Genomic DNA, 25,776 nt, shown 5'->3' with positions numbered 1-25,776 from the left:
ATGATATTTTCTAACAGTCATTACGACCTTTACATTTCAAATGGAAAAGTTCAGAAATATCTTTGCCATTCTCATGTAAGGAAACATTAAATTATGGAGAAAAATTAGTAGTGTTAAATGAAAATGAAAAGACAAATGTTTGCAAAGAAACCCCAATTTAGGAAGTTTAAATGCAGTTATTTGATATCAAATGGTTTAAAATATTAAATAAGGTAAAAATTGTAAATAATCCGATTTGAACGAGCTTGCATAACCCTTATTTATTTTGGTCTAAGGAATCCAATACCATACAGTATTATCAAAGAAATAATAATAATGCAAAAGGGATAGAGCTTTCAATTCGCAGTCTTTCTTCACACAGGATAGGAAGACATGGGATGTTTGTAACGTTCAATGAAGATAGAGAGTTCCAATCTCTCTTTAAAACTGCTTTTGATATTTATGATGTGATATAAAGCATGTAATAAGAGCATGGCTTTATATGATTTTAGTCCGATGCGATAGAAAGCATCATGGAAAACTAAAACCCAAGTCAAAGGCTTGAATTCCGATGTGTGGAGGATTCTTCAATTCAAAATAGTTCCAGTTTTAATATTTTTCTATTTCTTTTTTTTAATAAACATTTTATGGAGGTATTTTTTTGGCATTGTAACAACAGCAATATAAACAATGTACATGAAAATATAAACATAGTGCAAATACCACCTCCCACCCAAACAGATCCCACCATTAATTAACCCCTTAATCTACGCTAACCTAAACCCCCCCCCCCCCCCCTCTGCTGACGATTAATTATCCGCGAAGAAGTCGATGAATGGTTGCCACCTCCGGGCAAACCCTAACAGTGACCCTCTCAAGGTGAACTTAATTTTCTCCAAACAGAGAAAGCTAGCCATGTCCAATAGCCAGGTCTCCGACTTCAGGGGCCTGGAGTCCCTCCATGCTAGTAAGCATGGTAGTCTTCGGGCTACCAGGGAAGCAAAGGCCAGAACGTCTGCCTCTTTCTCCTCCTGGATTCCCGGATCCTGCGACACCCCGAAAATCACCACCTCTGGACTCAATGCCACCCTTGTTTTTAATCCCTTGGACATGATGTCAGCAACCCCCTGCCAAAACCCCCTCAGCTTTGGACATGCCCAGAACATGTGGACATGGTTCGCTGGTCCTCCCGCACATTTTGCGCACCTGTCTTCCACCCCAAAGAATCTGCTCATCTGGGCCACTGTCATGTGGGCCCGGTGAACGACCTTGAATTGAATCAGGCTGAGTCTGGCACAAGTTGCAGTCGCGTTGACTCTACTCAACGCGTCTGCCCAAAGGCCCTCCTCTATCTCTCCCCCCAGCTCCTCCTCCCACTTTCTCTTCAGCTCCTCGGTCTGCGTCTCTTCTAATCCCATAAGTTCCTTGTAAATGTCAGAAACGCACCCCTCACCTATCCATCCTCTGGAAACTACCCTGTCCTGAATCCCCCTTAGCGACAGGAGTGGGAAGGTTGATACCTGTCTACGCAGAAAGTCACGCACCTGCAGATATCAAAATATGTTTCCCCTTGCCAGTGCAAACTTCTCCTCCAGCGCCCTCATACTCGGGAAGCTCCCCTCCATAAACAAGTACTCAATCCCCGCTCTCCGCCATATTCGGAACCCCCCGCCCATCCTCCCCGAGGCAAACCGGTGATTATCGCAGATTGGGGACCAGATCGATGCTCCCACTGTCATAATATACATCTATGTATACAATGGAGTGCAGAAAGGCAGTGACTGACACACAGGATGACCAGTAAGCACACAGAACAGAGCAGCCAATCACCAGACAGGACACGACCACTATAATGCCAGAGGGCACCAGTTTTCTCTCTCTCTCTCGGGACCCAGCCTCTGAGACAGTCAGAGCTCGTGAGTTAGCCAGTGCCTACATCATGTGGTAGCTAGGTTAGTCTGGTCAGGCTAGTGTCAGATCTCCAGTCAAGTCAGCTTAGTGTCAGCCCACAGTTGAACATGCATAATAGTTTGGATGTTGAATAAAATCGTGTTGCATTTTATCAAGTGTTGGAGGTCTGTCTCTCGCTACACTGTATCAAGTGCAGTTCACCTCGACCCAGCCTGCCCAACACATCATGGTACCAGCTGAGTGATGCTGAAAATTTGACAGACCTACCTTGAGTGAATCAGCACTGACCAGCAAATAGCCATCCGGTGACATGGAAAACATCCGCACTCCTCCGCAGCTCCGCATCGCCGGCAACCTCGGTGCAAATTGGAGAATCTTCAAACAAAAGTTCCAACTCTATCTCGAAGCCTCCGATCTTGAGGCCGCATCGGACTATTCCTCTCCACAGCCGGGGACCACGCCATCCACATCTACAATTCCCTTACATTCGCTGAAGGCGAAGACAAAAGGAAATTTAAAACAGTCCTACTGAAGTTCAACAGCCACTGCGACATTGAGGTGAATGAGCGCTTTGAACAGTACGTTTTCCAGCAGAGGCTTCAGGGTAAGGATGAACCTTTTCAATCCTTTCTGACCCATCTCCACATCCTCGCGCAGTCATGTAGCTATGACTCGACCACTGATTCCATGATCCGGGATCAGATCGTTTTCGGGGTCCACTCCGATTCCCTTCGCCAGCAGCTCCTGAAAGTCAAGCAGCTCACCCTCGCCTTCGAAAAGTGCGTTCTCCACGAACATGCTAACAATCGGTACTCCCACATCAGGGCGGCAGAAACGGCAAAGCTAACCTCGCATGAGGCGGACACGGGAAGGCCATCGCACAAATGCAGGGCCTAAGTATCAACGAGAGTGGCCATTCCATGCGCTTTTCCCGGGCTCCTGCGCATGCGCGCCATGACCGAGGGGACAGCAAGACCGACGAGCAGACTGCGTAGGTGCGTACGTCGTTCAACCGCACTGCGCATGTACGATGGCGCACGGAACGCGCTGACGTTGGCGTCATGACGTGTCCGAATTGTGGCTCGGCCCATTTAAAGCGGCAATGTCCGGCAAAATCATGACGGTGTCTACAGTGTGGCAAGCTTGGCCACTACGCAGCACTTTGCTGATCTGCTCCACTGCCCAGCATCCAGCGATCCCAGCCGCGGCGCAGAAGCGTCCGTTCAATACAGCAGGCCATGCCAGACTCCGACCCCGACAGCCCAACAGATCGTGATGCTGCGTGCCTCAAATCTCCATACCGGGTGGGCATCATTACGAAGCATGCGCTGCCTTTCGCCAAGACAGCGACGCACCTCCCGATCCTCAGCATGGATGCCGACGATGAGTGGTGTGCTGTCCTCACAGTCAACAAGGCTCTTATCCAGTTCAAACTGGACATCGGCGCATCGGCAAACCTCATCCCCAAATCTGATCTCGACACCATCTGCGTCAGACCAAGCATTCTTCCACCGGCCTGCCAGCTCCTTGACTACAATGGCAATGCCATAGCTGACAGTGGCTCTTGCCAACTCGGAGTTTCCAATAAGTCATTTAAAGCGACACTGCGAATTGAGTCGGTGCTCGGGCCTGCAAACTCCTGAGCTTGGTTCAGCGAGTCCACACCATGTCATCCTCACAGGCGACGGCCTCACCTGAGGAGAACTTCCAGGCTGAAATTGATGACATCATCACGCAGTACCACAGTGTGTTCGACGGACTGGGCACACTCCCATACTGATACAAAATCCTGCTCAAACCGAACGCCACCCCTGTGATCCACGCGCCACGTCGGTACCGGCACCCATCAAGGGCCACCTCAAGCAGCAGTTAGAGGACCTCCAGGACCAGGGCATCATATCCACGGTCACAGAACCCACGGACTGGGTCAGCTCCAAGGTCTGTGTCAAGAAGACGTCAGGGGAGCTTCGAATCTGCATCCACCCCAAGGATTTAAACCGCGACATCATGAGGGAACATTACCCGATACCAAAACGAGAGGAGTTGACCAGCGACATAGCTCATGCCAAGCTCTTTACGAAGCAGGACGCCTCCAAGGGGTTCTGGCAAATATAGGTGGATGCATCCAGTCACAAGCTGTGCACATTCAATGCCCCGTTCGGCCGCTACTGCTACAACCGGATGCCTTTTGGCATAATCTCTGCCTCAGAGGTATTTCACCGCATCATGGAACATGGCAGCACACACCACAGCTCTCCGCCATCTCGTCAAAAAGTCGACAGAATTCCAGTGGCTGCCCGCTCATGAGAACGAATGGCGTGAGCTCAGGGCAAAACTCACCACAGCCCCGGTTCTGGCGTTCTTCGACCCTACCAAAGAGACCAAAATATCCACTGACGCGAGCCAGGACGGTATTGGGGCAGTGCTCCTCCAACGGGATGACTCCTCCTCATGGACCCCAGTTGCATATGCCTCCAGAGCCATGACGCCCACTGAGCAACGGTACGCTCAGATCGAGAAGGAATGCCTGGGCCTCCTCACGGGAATCGACAAATTTCACGACTATGTGCATGGCCTCCCAAAATTCACGGTTGAGGCGGACCACAGGCCATTAGTCCACATAATCCAGAAGGATTTGAATGACGTGACGCCTCGGTTACAACGAATCCTTCTCAAGCTACGCCGCTATGACTTTGAACTTGTCTACACGCCAGGCAAAGAACTCATTGTTGCAGATGCCCTTTCCAGGTCTATCACCACACCGTGTGAACAAACTGACTTTGTCTGCCAAATCGATACGCAGGTGCAATTGTGCGCCTCCAACCTTCCGGCCACTGAAGAGAGGGTCATCCAAATTAGTGAGGAAACGGCCAAGGATCCTCTGCTACAGCGTGTGATGCAGCACCTCACGAATGGCTGGCAGAAGGGACAGTGTCCCCAGTTTTACAATGTCAAGGACAACCTAACGGTGGTGGATGGCATCCTCATGAAGCTCGATAGGATTGTGATTCCGCAGAGCATGCGAGCTATGGTGCTCGGCCAACTCCATGAGGGTCACCTGGGGGTCGAGAAATGTTGACGCAGAGCTCGAGAGGCAGTCTATTGGCCGGGCATCAGCCAGGACGTTGCCAACACGGTCCTCAACTGCCCCACGTCAGAAATTTCAGCCAGCTCAACCCAAAGAAACTCTGCAGCAACATGAGATAGTGACCTCCCCATGGTCCAAATTTGGTGTCGACCTTTTCCACGCCAAGGGGTGTGACTATGTCCTCCTGGTCGAACACTTCTCCAATTACCCTGAATTGGTGAAATTGTCCGACCTCACGTCGAAGGTGGTGATTAAAGCATGCAAAGAAACATTTGCCAGGCATGGGATACCGCTCACGGTGGGTGATGAGTGACAACGGTCCCTGTTTTTGCAGCCAGGATGGTCTGATTTTGCCTGCCTATACAACTTTCGTCACGTAACCTCCAGCTCCCACTACCCGCAGTCAAATGGGAAGGCCGAAAAAGGGGTCCATATCGTCAAGAGATTACTATGCAAGGCTGCAGACTCAGGCTCCGACTTCTACCTGACGCTGCTGGCATACAGAGCATCCCCGCTGTCCACTGGGTTGTCTCCCGCGCAGATGCTCATGAATCGCACTCTGCGAACCACGGTTCCAGCCATCCATGTTCCAGACCTTGACCACCTCACAGTCATACAAAAGGTGCAGCAATCTCGGGCCCAACAGAAATCAGCATACGACGCTCATGCCACGGATCTGCCCAAGCTGGTCCCAACTGATCGCAGTTGTCTGACGGCGGCTGGTCCGCCACAGCTGTGGTGGTCAAGCAAGTGGCCCCGAGATCGTTCCTTGTCTGCATGGCTGATGGCTCCTTCCTACGACGCAACAGACGGGCGCTGGGCAGAGTTCCACGCCCGCCACCTAACCATGATGTCCCGCCTCACACAATGCTACCTCAGGACCTGCCCTACCACGAGGCCACCGATCTACCAGCAATCCTGCTGCCCTCTGCGACCACCGCATTGGCGGCGGTCCCGCCTATCCAAGCGTAGGCAGCCCCTGATCCACCCTTGAGTCGGTCAACCAGAATTCGCCGCCCGTCGCAGCGACTAAACTTATAGACTGAACTTTTGCACAACTGTGTTTACAAATGAGAGGGGCCATATTGTTGGAGAGGACAGTGTGAAACAGACTGGTAAGCTCGAGGAAATACTTGTTAGGGAGGAAGATGTGTTGGGCATTTTGAAAAACTTGAGGATAGACAAGTCCCCCGGGCCTGACGGGATATATCCAAGGATTCTATGGGAAGCAAGAGATGAAATTGCAGAGCCGTTGGCAATGATCTTTTCGTCCTCACTGTCAACAGGGGTGGTACCAGGGGATTGGAGAGTGGCGAATGTCGTGCCCCTGTTCAAAAAAGGGACTAGGGATAACCCTGGGAATTACAGGCCAGTTAGTCTTACCTCGGTGGTAGGCAAAGTAATGGAAAGGGTACTGAAGGATAGGATTTCTGAGCATCTGGAAAGACACTGCTTGATTAGGGACAGTCAGCACGGATTTGTGAGGGGTAGGTCTTGCCTTACAAGTCTTATTGAATTCTTTGAGGAGGTGACCAAGCATGTGGATGAAGGTAAAGCAGTGGATGTAGTGTACATGGATTTTAGTAAGGCATTTAATAAGGTTCCCCACGGTAGGCTTCTGCAGAAAGTAAGGAGGCATGGGATCATGGGAAATTTGGCCAGTTGGATAACAAACTGGCTAACCGATAGAAGTCAGAGAGTGGTGGTGGATGGCAAATATTCAGCCTGGATCCCAGTTACCAGTGGCGTACCGCAGGGATCAGTTCTGGGTCCTCTGCTGTTTGTGATTTTCATTAATGACTTGGATGAGGGAGTTGAAGGGTGGGTCAGTAAATTTGCAGACGCTACGAAGATTGGTGGAGTTGTGGATAGTAAGGAGGGCTGTTGTCGGCTGCAAAGAGACATAGATAGGATGCAGAGCTGGGCTGAGAAGTGGCAGATGGAGTTTAACCCTGAAAAGTGTGAGGTTGTCCACTTTGGAAGGACAAATATGAATGCGGAATACAGGGTTAACAGTAGAGTTCTTGGCAATGTGGAGGAGCAGAAAGATCTTGGGGTCTATGTTCATACATCTTTGAAAGTTGCCACTCAAGTGGATAGAGCTGTGAAGAAGGCCTATGGTGTGCTCGCGTTCATTAACAGAGGGATTGAATTTAAGTGCCATGAGGTGATGATGTAGCTGTACAAAACTTTGGTAAGGCCACATTTGGAGTACTGTGTACAGTTCTGGTCACCTCATTTTAGGAAGGATGTGGAAGCTTTGGAAAAGGTGCAAAGAAGATTTACCAGGATGTTACCTGGAATGGAGAGTAGGTCTTACGAGGAAAGGTTGAGGGTGCTAGGCCTTTTCTCATTAGAACGGAGAAGGATGAGGGGCGACTTGATAGAGGTTTATAAGATGATCAGGGGAATAGATAGAGTAGACAGTCAGAGACTTTTTCCCCGGGTGGAACAAACCATTACAAGGGGACATAAATTAAGGTGAAAGGTGGAAGATATAGGAGGGATATCAGAGGTAGGTTCTTTACCCAGAGAGTAGTGGGGGCATGGAATGCACTGCCTGTGGAAGTAGTTGAGTCGGAAACATTAGGGACCTTCAAGCAGCTATTGGATAGGTACATGGATTACGGTAAAATGATGTAGTGTAGATTTATTTGTTCTTAAAGGCAGCACGGTAGCATTGTGGATAGCACAATTGCTTCACAGCTCCAGGGTCCCAGGTTCGATTCCGGCTTGGGTCACTGTCTGTGCGGAGTCTGCACGTCCTCCCAGTGTCTGCGTGGGTTTCCTCCGGGTGCCTCCCACAGTCCAAAGATGTGCAGGGTAGGTGGATTGGCCATGATAAATTGCCCTTAGTGTCCAAAATTGCCCTTGGTGTTGAGTGGAGGTGTTGAGTTTGGGTGGGGTGCTCTTTCCAAGAGCCGGTGCAGACTCAGGGGGCCGAATGGCCTCCTTCTGCACTGTAAATTCAATGATAATCTATGATTAATCTAGGACAAAGGTTCGGCACAACATCGTGGGCCGAAGGGCCTGTTCTGTGCTGTATTTTCTATGTTCTATGTGTTACCTTATCGTTTTGACCTCTGTAAATATCGTTATTACCGTTTCATCTGCCCTATAGCTGCACTAGCGACACCTTCCTGTGTACACAAGGTCATTTTAGCACATTCTGTATATAGTCACGCATACACACATCCACACGCACATGCACCTTAATATTTATTATCTCAACACGCACAATAAAAAAAAAAAGGGGGGGAGATTTAATAATATACATCTATGTATACAATGGAGTGCAGACAGGCAGTGATTGACACACAGGATGACCGGTAAGCACACAGAACAGAGCAGCCAATCACCAGACAGGACACGACCACTATAATGCCAGAGGGCACCAGTTTTCTCGCTCTCTCTCGGGACCCAGCCTCTGAGACAGTCAGAGCTCGTGAGCTAGCCAGTGCCTACATCATGTGGTAGCTAGGTTAGTCTGGTCAGGCTAGTGTCAGGTCTCCAGTCAAGTCAGCATAGTGTCAACCCACAGTTGAACATGTATATTAGTTAGGATGTTGAATAAAATCGTGTTGCATTTTATCAAGTGTTGGAGGTCTGTCTCTCACTGCACTGCATCAAGTGCAGTTCACCTCGACCCAGCCTACCCAACACATCACTCACTGCTCCCACATATCTCCTCCATTGCCCACAGACTCTCAAGGCCGCCACCACCACGGGGCTGGAGGAGTACCGCACCGGCGGGAACGGCAGAGGTGCAGTTACCAGCGCCCCCAAACTTGTGCCCTTGCAAGAAGCAGCCTCCATACGCACCCATGCCGATCCCCCTCCCACCAGCCACTTCCTAATCATGGCTATGGTAGCCGCCCAGTAATGATTGCTAAAGTTCGGCACCGCCAGCCCTCCCTCTCCCCGACTCCGCTCAAGCATTACCCTCCTCACTCGCGGGGACTTTCCTTCCTCCCCCCCCCATACAAAGCCCGCAATATGTTTATTGACCCGCTTATAAAAGGACCGCGGAATGAAGATGGGGAGACATTGAAGTACAAACAGGAATCGCGGGAGGACGGTCATTTTCACCGTTTGGACTCTCCCAGCTGGAGACAACGGGAGTGCTTCCCATCTCCGGAAATCATCTTTCATCTGATCCACCAACCGGGCCAAGTTCAATTTATGTAGCTGGGTCCAATCCCGCGCCACCTGAATACCTAGGTACCTGAAACTGTCCCCTACCAATCTAAACGGCAGTTCCCCCAGTCGCCTCACCTGACCCCTCGCCTGGACCGCAAACATCTCGCTCGTCCCCATATTAAGCTTGTACCCTGAAAACAGGCCGAATTCCCCTAAAATTCCCATGATTTCTTTCATCCCCTCAATTGGATCTGAAACATACAGAAGCAGGTCATCCGCATACAGCGAGACTCTGTGTCCCCCCCCCCCTACCCCGACCAGCCCCTTGAAGCCCTCAGAGCAATTGCCAGCAGCTCTATAGCCAGCGCAAACAGCAGTGGGGAGAGGGGCATCCCTGTCTCGTCCCCCGGTGCAGTCTAAAATAGTCCGAAGTCGTCCTGTTCGTCCGTACACTTGCCACAGGAGCCTGGTGCAACAACCTGACCCAGTCAATGAAGCCCCCCCAAATCCGAACCGCCCCAGAACCTCCCATAAATAATCCCATTCAACCCAATCAAAAGCTTTTTCCGCAGCCATCGCAACCACTACCTCCACCTCCCTGCTTTCCGGGGGCATCATGATTACGTTTAACAGCCTTCTTACGGCCACCAGCTGCCTGCCCTTAACGAACCCCGTCTGATCCTCCATGTTCGGTACACAATCCTCAATCCTGGAGGCCAAAGTTTTGGCCAACAGTTTGGCGTCTACGCTCAACAGGGAAATCGGCCTGTAAGACCCACATAGCTCCGGGTTCGTGTCCCGTTTCAGGATAAGCGAAATCATGGCCTGTGACATCGTCTGGGGCAGAATCCCTCTTTCCCTTGCCTCATTAAACACCTTCATCAGCATCGGTCCCAATATCCCGGAGAACTTTTAGTAGAACTCCGCTGGGTACCCGTCCGGTCCCAGGGCCTTACCCGACTGCATGGCCTTCAAGCCCTCCACTATCTCCTCCAACCCGATCGGGGCCCTCAGCCCTTCTACCAGCTCCCCGTCCACCTTCGGGAAAGTCAGCCCCTCCAGGAAATGCCTCATCCCCTCCGGCCCCGTAGGGGGTTCCGACCTGTACAGCCTGCTGTCGAAATCCCCAAACGCCTTACTCACCCCTGCCGAATCCCCAACTAAGTTCCCATCCCCGTCAATAACTTTCCCTATTTCTCCAGCCGCCTCCCTCTTTCTGAGCTGCTGTGCAAGCATCCTGCCAGCCTTCTCACCATGCTTGTTGTTCGCCCCATCACCTTTGAGCTGTTCCACTGCCCTCCCTGTGGTTAACAAGCCGAACTCCGCCTGTAGCCTTCGCCGTTCCCTTAAAAGCCCGATCTCTGGAGTCTCCACGTACCTCCTGTCGACCTGTATAATCTCTTTTACCAGTCAGTCCATCTCTGCCCTGTCCATCCTGTCCCGGTGAGCCTGGATCGAGATCAGCTCTCCTCTCACCACTGCCTTCAGCGATTCCCAGACCACTGCTGCTCAGACCTCCCCCGTATCATTAACCTGCAGGTAATTTTGTATGCATTTCCTCAATCTCTCGCACACCGCTTCGTCCGCCAGTAGCCCTACAACTAACTTCCATTGCGGGCGCTGATTGTCATCTTTACCAACCTGCAGGTCAACCCAGTGTGGAGCATGGTCTGAGTTTGTGATCGCCGAGTACCCAATGTCCACCACCCCTGCCAGCAAGGCCCTACCCAAAACAAAGAAATCAATCCGAGAGTATACCTTATGCACATGGGAGTAGAAGGAGAACTCCTTCACCCTCGGCTGCCTAAATCTCCATGGATCCACCCCTCCCATCTGCTCTATGAACCCTTTCAGTTCCTTTGCCATTGCTGGACCCTTGCCCGTTTTCGAGCATGACCGATCCAGGCCGGGATCAATCACTGTATTAAAGTCCCCTCCCATGACCAGCTTGTGAGAGTCCAGGTCCGGTATCTTCCCCAACATCCTCTTTATAAATTCCACGTCATCCTAATTTGGCGCATACACATTAACCAGCACTACCTTCAACCCCTCCAACTTACCACTAACCATAATATATCGACCACATCCAAAACTATTCTGCACACCTCAAATATCACCGGCTTATTAAGCAAGATCGCAACCTTTGTGTCCAGCCCCGAGTGGAAGACCTGACTGAACCAGCCTTTCCTCAATCTAACCTGGTCCACTACTCTAAGGTGCGTCTCCTGCAGCATTACCACGTCCGCCTTCAGTCCCCTCAGATGCGCGAAGACAGGGGCCCTCTTAACCGGCCCATTTAACCCTCGAACATCCCAGGTGATCAGCCTAGTTGGGGGGCAAAGTGCCCCCCCCCCCCTCCGCCGATCAGCCATCCCCTTTCTTGGGCCCGCCTCCAGCCCATGCGCCGTGCCTCCTCCGGCCTGCCCCCAGCAGCCCCCGCCACCGACGTCCCTCCCTCGTCAGCAGAACTACCCCCCTCCCCCGTAGCAACACCACTCTAAAACCTAACCCATACAATAAACTAAACATATGCACACCCCCCACTGCGCTTCCATGAGCTAGCTCACCCAGCTAGCTTGGTAGCCCCCGACGCCAAAAAGTCTCCCGCCTATTGTTCCCTCACTCCCCTTCCCCCCGCTCATACAAACAAATTCCCTCATCTAACGATCCCCACACAATCACCCAGCTGAAAAGAAACACCGAAAACCAAACAAGCACGTCCCCATCCCACAAAAGTGCACATCAAAGAAAAAGGCATTGCCAACATTCACCAAAAAGAAAGCCCGAAAACGAAACAAACTTTCCCCACCTTCTTAAACAGAACTCAAAAACAGAAGAGAAAAAATAACGCCCCCCCCCCCCCCCCCCCCCCCCAATATGAGACAACAAGTTGCATCAAAGTTCAAGAGTTCTCAGCCCACCACCAGTCCTTTTCTTTTCGCAAGTCCAGCGCGTCTTCGGGCGACTCAAAATAATGATGCTGGTCCTCATATGTGACCCAGAGATGAGCCGGATATAGCAGTCCAAACATCACCTGTTTCTTGAAGAAGATTGACTTAACGTGGCTGGAGCCTGCCCTTTTCCTACCCACCTCCACGCTCAGGTCCTGGTACACCCACAGGATACTGTTGTCCCATTTACAGCTCCGCGTTCGCTTGGCCCACTGAAGAATAAGTTCCTTGTCCAGGAACCTGTGGAATCTCACCACCATTGCCCTCGGAGGGTCCCCCGTTCGCGGCTTCCTCGCAAGCGCTCTGTACGCCCTGTGCTCCAAGGGTCGGGAGAATGTCCCCTCCCCCAGCAGTTTTTCAAACATAACCACTACGTATGCCCCAGCATCAGCTCCCTCAGACCCCTCCGGGAGCCCGACAATTCTTAAGTCCTGCTGGCGGGACCTATTCTCTAGGTGCTCCACCTTCTCCAGAAGCCTTTTCTGCTGGTCCCGCAGCATCCCCACCTCCAACTCCACGGCAGTTTGATGCTCCTCCTGCTCAGCCAGCGCCTTCTCAACCTTCTGGATCCTGGGCACCAATCGGTGTTCCAGCCGATCAATCGACTCATTAATTGGGTCCAGGCAGTCCCGTTTCTGCTTGGCAAAGCCGTCCTGGATGACCTGCATCAACTGCTCCGTTGATCGCTGGGCCGACACACCAGAGGTCCGGTCCTCGGCCATGCTGTCTCCTGCTGCAGCTTCAGCACAGCTCTTGCATATCTTTCTATTTCTGCCTTTTTGTGCACTTCTGGTTCTTTTCTCCATACACCGATACGTGGAAACGGTGCCCAATTGCCTCAGCCTTCAACTTTACAGCTTAAAACAGGAAATAAAGTCAGGGGGAAAGGTCCAAAAGTCCGACCAGAGCGGGAGTCACGAAATGTGCGACTTACTCCTTCATAGTCGCCACCGGAAGTCAATATTTTTTCTATTTCAGCATCGCAGAGCATCCCTGTAGGTGAACCTGTGCAGCATATGACCTGCAAGTCCAGGTTAAACGAGAAACCTTTATATCTTTAATTGAGCTTGCTGATTATATCACATACCCGCCAATTATCTTTTCTTGATTTCAAAAGGTGGTACAATAAACACTTTGCTATACTGCAAAACAAATTTATCTAACAAATGGATAAACAAATAGAAGGAATGGTGCACAGAAAGTTTAGGGCTAGCGAAGACAGGGAACAGAGCTTAAAATGTTGTCTGAACTGCTTCCAAATTCTCAGAGCAAAGTCCCATCGATCCTTAAATGTCTTACCCGCCCAAATAAAGGACGACATTAATTTCTGGACTTTGACAAAAAATAACTTTGGGAGGAAAATGGGAAGACACTGAAAAATAAATCAAAATCTCGGGAGTGCATCATCTTAATGGTCTGAACCCTGTCCACCAAGGACAGGGGGAGGTTATCCCACCTCGAAGTTTGACTTAACACCATTAACCAGACTAGAGTCATTTAATTTATGAAGCGAGGCACAATTGTGGGCAACCTCCAGACCCCAAGATAACAAAAGCTAGTCTTGGCCAGATGAAAAGGGAGTATCCCCAGTTGAGCTCTCCTCTCCAGGGGGTTGACCAGGAAACAACTGCTCTTGTCCAAGTTCAACTTGTACACAGGGAAGGAGCCAAAAATCCTAAGTAGCTTCATTATCTTGTCAATCAAGGGCACTGGGTCTGTAAAAAGCAGGTCACCCACATATAGGGACATCTGATGCTCCACTCCTCTCCGATTTATCCCACTTCACTGAATAGAGGACCTCAGCGCTATAACAAACCGTTCTATTGCAAAACAAATAGGAGTGGAAACAGTGGACACCCCTGTCTTGTGCCCTTATTCAACTGAAAGCAACCAGAGTTCAGGACATTCATACACTAGCAGGGGGCCCTATACTGAGGAGGGGAAAAGGACAAAGTTCAGCAGGTGATGTATATACAGTTGCCGACTCTTAACGATGCCTGTCTGATCCTCTGAGATCACCTTTGGGAGGCAAGGCTCCAGCCGCAGTGCCAGCACTTTGGCCAGTAAATGAACAGCCATATTTAAGAGTGAGATAGGTCAATATGAGCCGCACTCTGTTGGGTCTCTGTTTTTATTGAGAATCCAAGGAAATAAAGGCTTGTGTGAGGGTAGAGGGCAAAAAAACCTGGGATAAAGAATCAATAAACACATCCAGAATTAAAGGCACCAACTGTCCAGTGAACTTCTTATAAAATTCAATGGGGAAGCCATCGAGCCAGGAGCTTTACCAATCTGCATCAACCCAATGCATTTTATAATTTCCTCTGGGCCCAATGGAGATTCCAACTACTAATTCCTCTCCCCCTCCACAGCTGGGATGGATAAGTTGTCCAAAACGTCAGGCACGACCGATCCCTCAGCTGGAGGTTCCAATCTACAAGTGACCCCGATAGAACTACTCAAAAGCCACAGTAACCTGACGAGGGGCAGAAGCTAGGCAGCCGCTCGAGTTATGTATCTGTAGGATCTCCGGGAAAGCAGTCTGTCGCTTCAGCCCGTGAGCTAAAAGGTGACTGGCCTCCCGTATTCATAAAACATACCCATAGAGTGTTGCAGCTGGCCCACTGCTCAGTCTGTTGACAATATTTAAATTGTGTCTGCAGCTTTTTCCTACTTGCCAAAAACTCTGGGGTAGAGGCAAGTGAGTACTGGTGGTCCATCTCAGGAATGGAGTCCACCAGCCTCTGCTCTCGCTGTCCTCACCACGTGTGGTTTAAAGGAGATAATCCCTACCCGGAGGACTACCTTAAGTGTTTCCCACAGTCGAGGTGGTGAGATTTACTCACTTTTATTAAATTTTATATAGTCCCCAATGGCAGTGGACATGTGTTCACAAAATGTCTTGTCCGCTAATACTGTCATGTCCAACCTCCATGGCGGACGCTGGAAGGAACCTGACTCTAGTCCCAAATCAACCAAGTGCGGGGAATGGTCCAAAATCACAAACCGTCCCCCCATATCTGCTCCCCCACCCTCCCAATCTGCTCCATGAAAAACAACAAAGCTCTGGCCATCCCAGATGGAGTCAGAGATTTGGACTTGGACCGATCCAAGGTTCAGAACACAATTTGGGTCCCCACCCAAAATAAGCTGATGCGAATCCAAACCAGGGAGGGCTGGCCAACAGACTAATAAAATTTGTATTGTCCCAGTCTGGGGCATAGATATTAACCAGAACCACTGGAGTGCCCACCAAAGAGCCACAGACTTGAGGTCAGCCAAGACCCGAGAGGCAGAAAACTGAACCCTTTTGTTAATTAATACTGCTGCACCTCTGGCCCGACCATCAAAGCCCACCGCTTTCGCTGTCTGGTTCCTGACCCGCAACGAGTCTCTTTCAAAACACATCGGAATTTAAGCTCTTACGTTGAGCAAATACTCTTGACATTTTCACTGGGCCATTCAAACCCCTGATGTTCCAGGTGACTAAACAAGTTGGGGGGTCTCCCATCCCCCTCAATCTGGAGTCAGCCAGTTCCAACAAGAAAGATTACCCAATTTATTATTTTTTTTTAATTTAGAGTACCCAGTTCTTTTTTTTCCCCAATTAAGGGGCAAATTTAGTGCGGCCAATCCACCTAGCCTGCTTTGGGTTGTCGGGTTGAGACCCACGCAAACATGAGGAGTGTGTGCAAACTCCACACAGACAGTGACCCAGGGCCGGGATCGAAACAGGGTCCTCAGCACCGTGAGGCTGCATCGATTACCCAAATGGTGCATAAAAGATACAGCAACCAAGCCCACCCAAGATGGCCACCAAACTAAATCCCAAGACTGAACAAAGAAAAATCCACAGGCACCGTTAGCAAACTATCCCCAACTCCAACCCCTCCCCCCTCGGACACGACCACACCCAAATGCACATACAAATAGAAGCACGGCAAACACAAACAACTAAAATTTACTTCTAACAAACCAAAACAAAACAAGAACTCTCAGCTCATTATCTAAAAAAACTACTATAACTAGCTGCAGCCAACTATTCACCGCTCCCGTTAGAATAGAATTTACAGTGCCGAAGGAGGCCATTCAGCCCAACGAGTCTGCACCGCCGCCTGGAAAATGCACCCCATCTAGGTCTACACCTGCACACTATCCCCGCAAACCAGCAACTCCACATAAACTTTTTGGACACTAAGGGCAATTTAGCATGGCCAATCCACCTAACCTGCACATCTTTGGACTGTGGGAGGAAACCGGAGCACCGGAGGAAACCCATACAGAAACGGAGAGAACCTGCAGAGTCCGCACAGCCAGTCACCCATGCCGGGAATCGAACCTGGGACCCTGGAGCTGTGAAGCCACAGTGCTAACCACTGTGCTACCGTACCACCACTCTAGTTAACTCTTAGCATAGCAGGGAGGCTTCAAATGGTTAAAAATAACAAGATACTATAACCCATTGCGCTCTAACAGAACTATGTTTTCTTAACAATCAAAACAGAACACCAGATAAAACTAAACCCCAAAACCGAAGCCCAACTTACAAAAATTCAACCCAAACAAAAACAAGAAAATAAAAATGTAAACATGGAACCCCAAGAATTCAACATGCCCATCCCCAACACTCAAAACTCACACCGCGTCCAGTGTTTCTTAATAAAGGAGTCCGCCTCCCCGTACATCAAATAAATAATCCTTTCCCTCAAAAGTCACTCTAAGCTGCACCGCACCGAACTGGACTCCACTTTTATGCAGGATGGCCTTGGCTTTGTTAAATGCAGCCCTCTTCCTCGCCAGTACCGCCCCCACGTCTTGGTAAATCCTTATTTCCCATTTGAAGTCTCGATGCTCCTTCACCCATTTCAGAACCCGCTCCTTCTCTTTAAAGCTATGTAACTTCACTATTACCGCACGTGATGGATCCTCGGGCCAAGGCTGCTGGGCTCGATCCAACTCAGGAGATGTGAATCTACCCTCCCCCACCATCTTCCTGAACATTTCTGCAAATTACTCCATGGGCATTTGACCTTCCATTCTCTCTGGTAGCCCCACAATTTGAACGTTTTGCCTCCTGGGCCGATTCACCAAATCATTGACCTTGGCCTTCATTGATTTGTTCGCTTCAGCCACTAATGACATCTCTGCTTCCAGTGAGGCAATCTGATCACTATGTATTAAAAGGGTCACTTCCATACCTTTTATTGTGGCTCCATGAGCTTTCGTGGTTTCACTGGTCTTCTCCAGAGCCACTCAGATGGGGGCCATAGCCTCCTCCAATTATTTCCAGCAGTCTTTGACGCAACCCAGCAGTGTTTATCAAATTCCTTCACCAAGGTACTCAAAAGCACCTTGGCCGTCAGTGGAGTGGCCGGAGCCCCAGAGGCTGTCTCCGCCATTTTATTTGCCGATGATCTCAGTCAGAGAAGCCTTTGATTCAATCAACGAACTTCTACTGACAACCTTCTTTCCCCTGACTTTTCACTCATATGGGATCCTCATTCTATTAATTATGTGGGCTTTCAAAACCCCCTGAAACTGAGAGAAAAGGACAAAAAGTGCAGTACTCTAGTGGAAACCACCTCTTGCATATCTTCCGGCAGTGTAATGTAGGGGTTCACCGTCCACTTTTCACAAAAATAAACATCACAAATCTCAGCACAACACCAGCGATTATAATATTGTTGCTAAATACAGACATTATTAAAATCATTCATTGTCAAAAACTCAGATTTTATTACAGATCATCACAAATTGCAAATATCATTTGCAAATATCTTTTCAAAACTTTTCACAAACTGCTAACCTTTTCAAAACTTTTCAGAAACTGTCAAACTACTTAAATTTAGGTTTCTGCAGTCAACTATAGTGGTATTTATCCAACAGTTTACATTTTTGCAATACTACCACCAATTAATTTAATATGCTAGTTAGCATACTATTATAAAATGTAAATGTTAAAAAATGTAACATTTATTTGTCACATGCTGTGCATTTATACATTCTATACATACAAACTTTTTGATGTATTCTGCAAAGGATGACTTCTTTGAAGGATGTAACTAAATTATTGCAGCAAATACAAATATAACATGGACAAATTAGATTCAAACATTTTCTTGTTTAATTACCCGTCAACCTGTGCCTGTATATGCTGCTCCTAATTTGTTAAATGTAAATAAACATGCATTTTAAAACATGGAGACTGTGTTTCATGGAATTTCAGTTCACAACTTCAGATATTATCGAGGAGTTCATCCCTTTGGAAGCATTGGACATAATTTCAGCGAGCATCTATTAAAGCAGTGTTTTTCAAACTTTTTATCCCAGGACCCACTTTTACCAACCGGCGGACCTTCAGAACACATGCCGGCCGAACTTCGGGACACAACATTATTGTTTATCTTTAATGCGACAAGTAAGCCTCTTGGTCCTCACGATCACACTTGCTTCGCCATTCAATGTTATATTTTTGCTACGGTCTTCAGCTGACGATTTAGGTTCTCGCTGCATCTTTTTTTTTTAAATCAAGGTTTGTTCTCGAACACGCCCTGATGTCCTCAAATGCCTGAGGATTTCAGGGTTATAAACTTTAATTTGCCAGTACTTCACTGCATATAACATACATGGGCTTTGCATCCTGAATTGCACAATTAAAGCCATATCTCAAGAAATCATCTTTATACTGCTTTGTTCCCGATTTCAGTTTCTTCTTCATGAGTTGTTCACCAGAGGCCCTGGGGCTCGGTAAATAGCTCACACCAGCACTGCTTTGTCCTGTCATGGACTCTCCAGGGAAGGTCTCTTCAGTAGATTCAGTTGTGAGATCCTGGTCTGTTTGTGTCTCTGGCCCTCTCTTCCTTATTTCAAAATAATCCATCTTCACACAGTCCTGTTGCTTGCTTGCAGCTACAAAATGGAGAAATCTCTTCTCCATGATTTCACGCCCAAAGCACAGACGTACAGGGTGCGTGGTGTCAGTGTACGTGCTGGGAGTGTGACCTTCTCTATGCCGCTGCCTCTGGCGGAAAGACTCCATTGTTCGTATTTAAAAGCCAGTCGCAGCCGGCATTCTTTTTTCTTTTAACTTGAAACTTTATTTCCAAAACCTGATTTTTCCAAGTTTATGACTTTTTACTACTGAAAATTAAAACTATTTCAGTTCAACATGTGCATCCTTACATTTACACACAAAACCTTTGTTTTAAATATATTCCTATTTCTTTAGAAATTTAAAAGAGCATTGAAAAAAGTACAATCATGTTTTGACTTTACAAACCATGACTTTGGACGAGATGAAGTAACTTGTCAAACACATATAACGTAACATTATTTCTTACTGGTTGCATTGCACTACCCAAACATTCAAGTCATCTCCTTCTCCATTCTCACCAAAAGCACCTACTGCCTGGTTTCCAGAGAGTGACGACACAAAGTGATGATTGTGTAGGTTTCTTCCAGCATTGACATGTGTCAGCCCTATTGACTGGCCTGGTTTGATCGGTATTTCTAAATAGACATACCTGGCCTGGCTTCCCTCACTATCCAGTAGCTACATCCACCCCAGTCATAGATTGCAGACCACTGCTCGGCCAGTACCTCACATCGTGGGAGTGGAAGCGGACGTTGTGCCAGCTTGAACAGCTTGAGCACGGAGCCGCAGGTCGCAGACAGCCGATCGGTGGTGGGGAACAAGCGAGGCAGTGCGCAGAGGTCGAGCACCAGGGCGGAGCTCCAAGCTGGGGCCACTACCGTTAGCATCACGTTCACATGGACGCCTGTTAGCCCCTGTCCCCACCCCCTGCGCGCACACGTTGTGACTAGCACACAGCCCAGCCTGCGGCCGGCCTTCTTAAAAGACGGTCGCACCCATTGGGGGTCTTCTTCCCGCGATCAGGAACACCACAACCGATCGTTCCATGATCCTCCCATGGGTCGTGACCCCGAGTATGAAAAACCCTGTATTAAAGCACCCGGACGGCACAGTGGCGCAGTGGATAGCACTGCTGCCTCATGGCCCCGAGGATCCAGTTCGATCCTGGCCCCGGGTCACTGTCCATTTGGAGTTTACACATTCTCCCAGTGTCTGCGTGGATCTCACTCCCACAACCCAAAACATGGGCAGGGTAGGTGGAAAGGCCATGCCAAATTGCCTCTTAATTGGGAAAAAAATAATTGGGTACGTTAATTTTTTAAAAATCTATTAAAACACCCATTTTTTTTAAAAGTTGGCTGTGGGCAGGAATGGCTAGAGAGAGAGAGAGAGAGAGAGGAGAAAGAAAGGTGAAAATTAAGTATTAAATAACGATTTTGTTAAGATGTGGATGGTACATCTGTTCCTTCAGTGGAAGGGAACACCTGCATTAAAGCTTCTATAGCACACTGATGATTGTCTGCAGATTTTAGAGCCATTAATCTGAACAAGGTCAACCGGAAGAAAATTGTGTTACTAATATTTTTCTTGCCTTGATCTTTAGCACTGAAAAACATGGGTTTCTTGTTTTTTGGAGGTTGGGTGGAGATGGTGTCACGCTCATTAACCCCACTGTTCAACAGGGACATAATATTAGCCATTAAAGGAAATGTGACATTTCTGATTTGAAGTTCTAAATTTTCCTCGGTAAACATTGTAAATATAGTGCAATAGGTGTTAAGTGATCTAGGTTACACTCTTAGAATGAAACAGCACAGTAGAACGCCATTCAACCCATTGTGCCCATGCCAATTGGCCCTTTCCTAGAGCTATCCAATTAATTTCACTCCCCTTTAAATTGGTACCCAATTCTCTTTTGAATGTTGCCACTGAATCTACTTCCATCATTCCTTGGTAGTGCATTTCAGATCACAAGAATTTGGTATGTAAACAATGTTTCCTCACGTGTCTCTGGTCCTTTTGCCATTCAATTAAACTGCGTCCTCTGGGTGGGCTTCCGGGTGCGGCGATGACCAGCTGAGTCGCACGTTTCGGCAGCTCCCTGTGAAACGGACTTTTGGGCTCTTGATAGGAGCCCCAACGGCAATTTTAACGGCTGAAAACACCGTGCGGTAAACCAGAAGGGTGTTCCCCCTGGACACGGATGGAAAAAGGAGAGGAAAGTGGCCGGATTGCAGCGGATCCTTTGGAACAACGGCAAGGAAGGCAAGCAGAAACCAAGATGGCGTCGGAAGGTGGCAGTTTCATATGGGGCCCTGAACAACAAGAGTTTTTGAAACGCTGCGTGGAGGAGATAAAAAAGGAAATGAAGAAAGAGTTGTTGGCCCCGATATTACAGGCGATTGAAGGGCTGAAAGAGGAACAAAAGACCCAGGAGCAGGAGCTTCGGGTCGTGAAGGCGAAAGCAGCAGAGAATGAAAACGATATACAGGGCCTGGTGGTGAAGTCGGAGATACAGGAGGCACACCAGAAACGATCTGTGGAGAGGTTGGAGGCACTGGAAAATAACGCAAGGAGGAACAACTTGAGGATTCTTGGCCTTCCTGAAGGTGTGGAGGGGGCGGACGTCGGGGCATATGTGAGCACGATGCTGCACTCGTTAATGGGAGTGGAGGCCCCGACGGGTCCGTTGGAGGTGGAGGGAGCATACCGAGTTATGGTGCGAGGATCGAGAGCAGGAGAAGCTCCCAGAGCCATAGTGGTGAGATTTCTCCGTTTTAAGGATAGAGAAATGGTCCTTAGATGGGCGAAGAAAACTCGGTGTAGTAAATGGGAGAACGCGGTGATCCGCGTCTATCAAGATTGGAGTGCGGAGGTGGCGAGAAGGAGGGCGAGCTTTAATCGGGCCAAAGCGGTACTTCACAAAAAAAAGATAAAGTTTGGAATGCTGCAACCGGCAAGACTGTGGGTTACATATCAAGGGAGGCACCACTACTTTGAGACGGCGGATGAAGCGTGGACTTTTATTGTAGAAGAAAAATTGGAATGATTGGACTACGAAAATGAACGTTTGGACAAAGTGGTGGGACGAGTGGCGGGGGGGGGGGGGGGGGAAAGAGGGATTGTATGATTAATCCTGCGGTATGGTAACTTTTCTTTCTCCCACAGGTGGTGATGGGGGGAGGTGGGGAGGGAGAGGAGATGGGGCGTTGGCCATGGGAGGCGGGGCCGAGGGAGAGGCGCGGGCTTGGTTCCCGCGCTATGATAATTATGGCGGGAATAGAGAAGCAGGAAGGAGGGGGCGCCGCACGGGGCTGCCGTGATCACGGGGGGAAGCCGAGGTCAGCCAGAGTTTGCTGACTTCTGGGAGCAACATGGGGGGAGTAATTACGCTAGCGGGGGGTCTAGCGGGGGGGGGGGGGGAAAGAGGGGGGAATTACTGGGTTGCTGCTGCTGGGGAAAGGGGGGAGTGGGTACGGGAAAGGATGGGCGGGGGGGCACCGTCTGGGAGAAATACAGCTGCGTGGGAACTGGGCGAGAAGCTAGAAAAAGATGATGGCTAACCGGCAAGGGGGGGGGGTGGGAAGCCCCCCAACTCGGCTGATCACGTGGAACGTGAGGGGGCTTAACGGGCCGATAAAGAGGGCACGAGTACTCGCACACCTTAAGAAACTTAAAGCAGATGTGGCCATGTTTCAGGAAACGCACCTGAAACTGATAGATCAGGTTAGGTTGCGCAAAGGATGGGTAGGGCAGGTGTTCCATTCGGGGCTGGATGCGAAAAACAGGGGGGTGGCTATATTAGTGGGGAAGCGGGTAATGTTCGAGGCAAAGACTATAGTGGCGGATAACGGGGGCAGATACGTGATGGTGAGTGGCAAATTACAGGGAGAGATGGTGGTGTTGGTAAACGTGTATGCCCCGAATTGGGACGATGCCAATTTTATGAGGCGAATGCTAGGACGCATCCCAGACCTAGAGACCGGAAAGCTGATAATGGGGGGAGACTTTAACACGGTGTTGGAACCAAGGCTGGATAGGTCGAAGTCCAGGACTGGTAGGAGGCCGGCAGCTGCCAAGGTGCTTAAGGATTTTATGGAGCAGATGGGAGGGGTGGACCCGTGGAGATTCAGTAGACCTAGGAGTAAGGAGTTCTCGTTTTTCTCCTATGTCCATAAAGTCTATTCACGCATAGACTTTTTTGTGTTGGGTAGGGCATTGATCCCGAGGGTGAGTGGAACGGAATATACGGCTATAGCCATTTCGGATCATGCCCCACACTGGGTAGACTTGGAGATAGGGGAGGAAACAAGAGGGCGCCCACCCTGGAGAATGGACATGGGACTAATGGCGGATGAGGGGGTGTGCTTAAGGGTGAGGGGATGCATTGAAAAGTACTTGGAACTCAATGACAATGGGGAGGTTCAGGTGGGAGTGGTCTGGGAGGCGTTGAAGGCGGTGGTTAGGGGGGAGCTGATATCAATAAGGACACATAAAGGGAAGCAGGAGAGTAAGGAACGGGAGCGGTTGTTGCAAGAACTTTTGAGGGTGGACAGACAGTATGCGGAAGCACCGGAGGAGGGACTGTATAGGGAAAGGCAAAGGCTGCATGTGGAATTTGACTTGCTGACCACAGGCACTGCAGAGGCACAATGGAGGAAGGCGCAGGGTGTACAGTATGAATATGGAGAGAAGGCGAGCAGATTGCTGGCACACCAATTGAGGAAAAGGGGAGCAGCGAGGGAAATAGGGGGGGTGAGAGACGAAGATGGAGAGACGGAGCGGGGAGCGGAGAGAGTGAATGAAGTGTTTAAGACATTTTATAAAAAATTGTATGAAGCTCAACTCCCGGATGGGAGGGAGAGAATGATGGAGTTTTTGGATCGGCTGGAAATTCCCAAGGTGGAAGAGCAGGAAAGGATGGGATTGGGAGCACAGATCACGGTAGAAGAAGTGGTGAAAGGAATTAGGAACATGCAGACGGGAAAGGCCCCGGGACCGGACGGATTCCCAGTTGAATTTTACAGAAAATATTTGGACTTGCTCGCCCCGCTACTGACGAGGACCTTTAACGAGGCAAAGGAAAGGGGACAACTGCCCCCGACTATGTCAGAAGCAACGATATCGCTTCTTTTAAAGAAGGAAAAGGATCCGCTACAATGCGGGTCCTACAGACCAATCTCCCTCCTCAATGTAGATGCCAAGGTCTTGGCCAAGGTAATGGCAATGAGAATAGAGGAATGTGTCCCGGGGGTGGTTCATGAGGACCAAACTGGGTTTGTGAAGGGGAGACAGCTGAACACGAACATACGGAGGTTGTTAGGGGTAATGATGATGGCCCCACCAGAGGGTGAAACGGAGATAGTAGTGGCGATGGATGCCGAGAAAGCATTTGATAGAGTGGAGTGGGATTATCTGTGGGAGGTGTTGAGGAGATTTGGGTTCGGAGAGGGGTATGTTAGATGGGTGCAGCTGTTGTATAGGGCCCCAGTGGCGAGTGTGGTCACGAATGGACGGGGATCGGCATATTTTCGGCTCCATAGAGGGACAAGGCAGGGATGTCCTCTGTCCCCATTACTGTTTGCACTGGCGATTGAGCCCCTGGCGATAGCGCTGAGAGGTTCCAAGGGATGGAGGGGAATACTTAGGGGAGGAGAAGAACACCGGGTATCTTTATATGCGGATGATCTGCTACTATGTGTGGCGGATCCAGCGGAGGGGATGCCAGAAATAATGCGGATACTTGGGGAGTTTGGGGATTTTTCAGGGTATAAATTGAACATGGGGAAGAGTGAGCTGTTTGTGGTGCATCCAGGGGAGCAGAGTAGAGAAATAGAAGACCTACCGTTGAGGAAGGTAACAAGAGACTTTCGTTATCTGGGGATCCAGATAGCTAAGAATTGGGGCACATTGCACAGGCTAAATTTGACGCGGTTGGTGGAACAGATGGAGGAAGATTTCAAGAGATGGGATATGGTAGCATTGTCAATGGCAGGGAGGGTGCAGGCGGTTAAGATGGTGGTCCTCCCGAGATTCCTCTTTGTGTTTCAGTGTCTCCCGGTGGTGATCACGAAGGCTTTTTTCAAAAGGATAGAAAAGAGTATCATGGGTTTTGTTTGGGCCGGGAAGACTCCGAGAGTGAGGAAGGGATTCTTACAGCGTAGTAGGGATAGGGGGGGGCTGGCACTACCGAGCCTAAGTGAGTATTATTGGGCCGCTAATATTTCAATGGTGAGTAAGTGGATGGGAGAGGAGGAAGGAGCGGCGTGGAAGAGATTAGAGAGGGCGTCCTGTAGGGGGACCAGCCTGCAGGCTATGGTGACAGCCCCATTGCCGTTCTCACCAAGGAACTATACCATGAGTCCGGTGGTGGTAGCTACACTGAAGATTTGGGGACAGTGGAGACGACATAGGGGAAAGACCGGAGCACTGGGGGGGTCCCCGATAAGAAACAACCATAGGTTTGCCCCGGGGGGAATGGATGGGGGATATGGAATGTGGCAAAGAGCAGGTATAACGCAATTGAAAGATCTATTTGTGGATGGGAAGTTCGCGAGTCTGGGAGCGCTGACCGAGAAATATGGGTTGCCCCAAGGGAATGCATTCAGGTACATGCAATTGAGGGCTTTTGCGAGGCAACAGGTGAGGGAATTCCCGCAGCTCCCGACACAAGAGGTGCAGGACAGAGTCATCTCAAAGAAATGGGTGGGGGACGGTAAGGTGTCGGATATATATAGGGAAATGAGAGACGAAGGGGAGACTATGATGGACGAACTAAAAGGGAAATGGGAAGAAGAGCTAGGGGAGGAGATTGAGGAGGGGATGTGGGCAGA

The 25,776-nt window shown here is 49.5% G+C and overlaps 1 protein-coding gene across 6 annotated transcripts in view; it reads right to left on the bottom strand.

Moving 5' to 3' along the window:
• baz2ba (bromodomain adjacent to zinc finger domain, 2Ba) overlaps nucleotides 1–25,776 on the bottom strand; it is a 603,362-nt gene that overhangs the window by 402,290 nt on the left and 175,296 nt on the right. The window lies entirely within an intron of this gene.

This window comes from Scyliorhinus torazame, chromosome 2 (genome assembly GCF_047496885.1).
Source record: "Scyliorhinus torazame isolate Kashiwa2021f chromosome 2, sScyTor2.1, whole genome shotgun sequence".
Taxonomy (NCBI): domain Eukaryota; kingdom Metazoa; phylum Chordata; class Chondrichthyes; order Carcharhiniformes; family Scyliorhinidae; genus Scyliorhinus; species Scyliorhinus torazame.
This window is presented reverse-complemented; position numbering and strand designations above follow the sequence as displayed.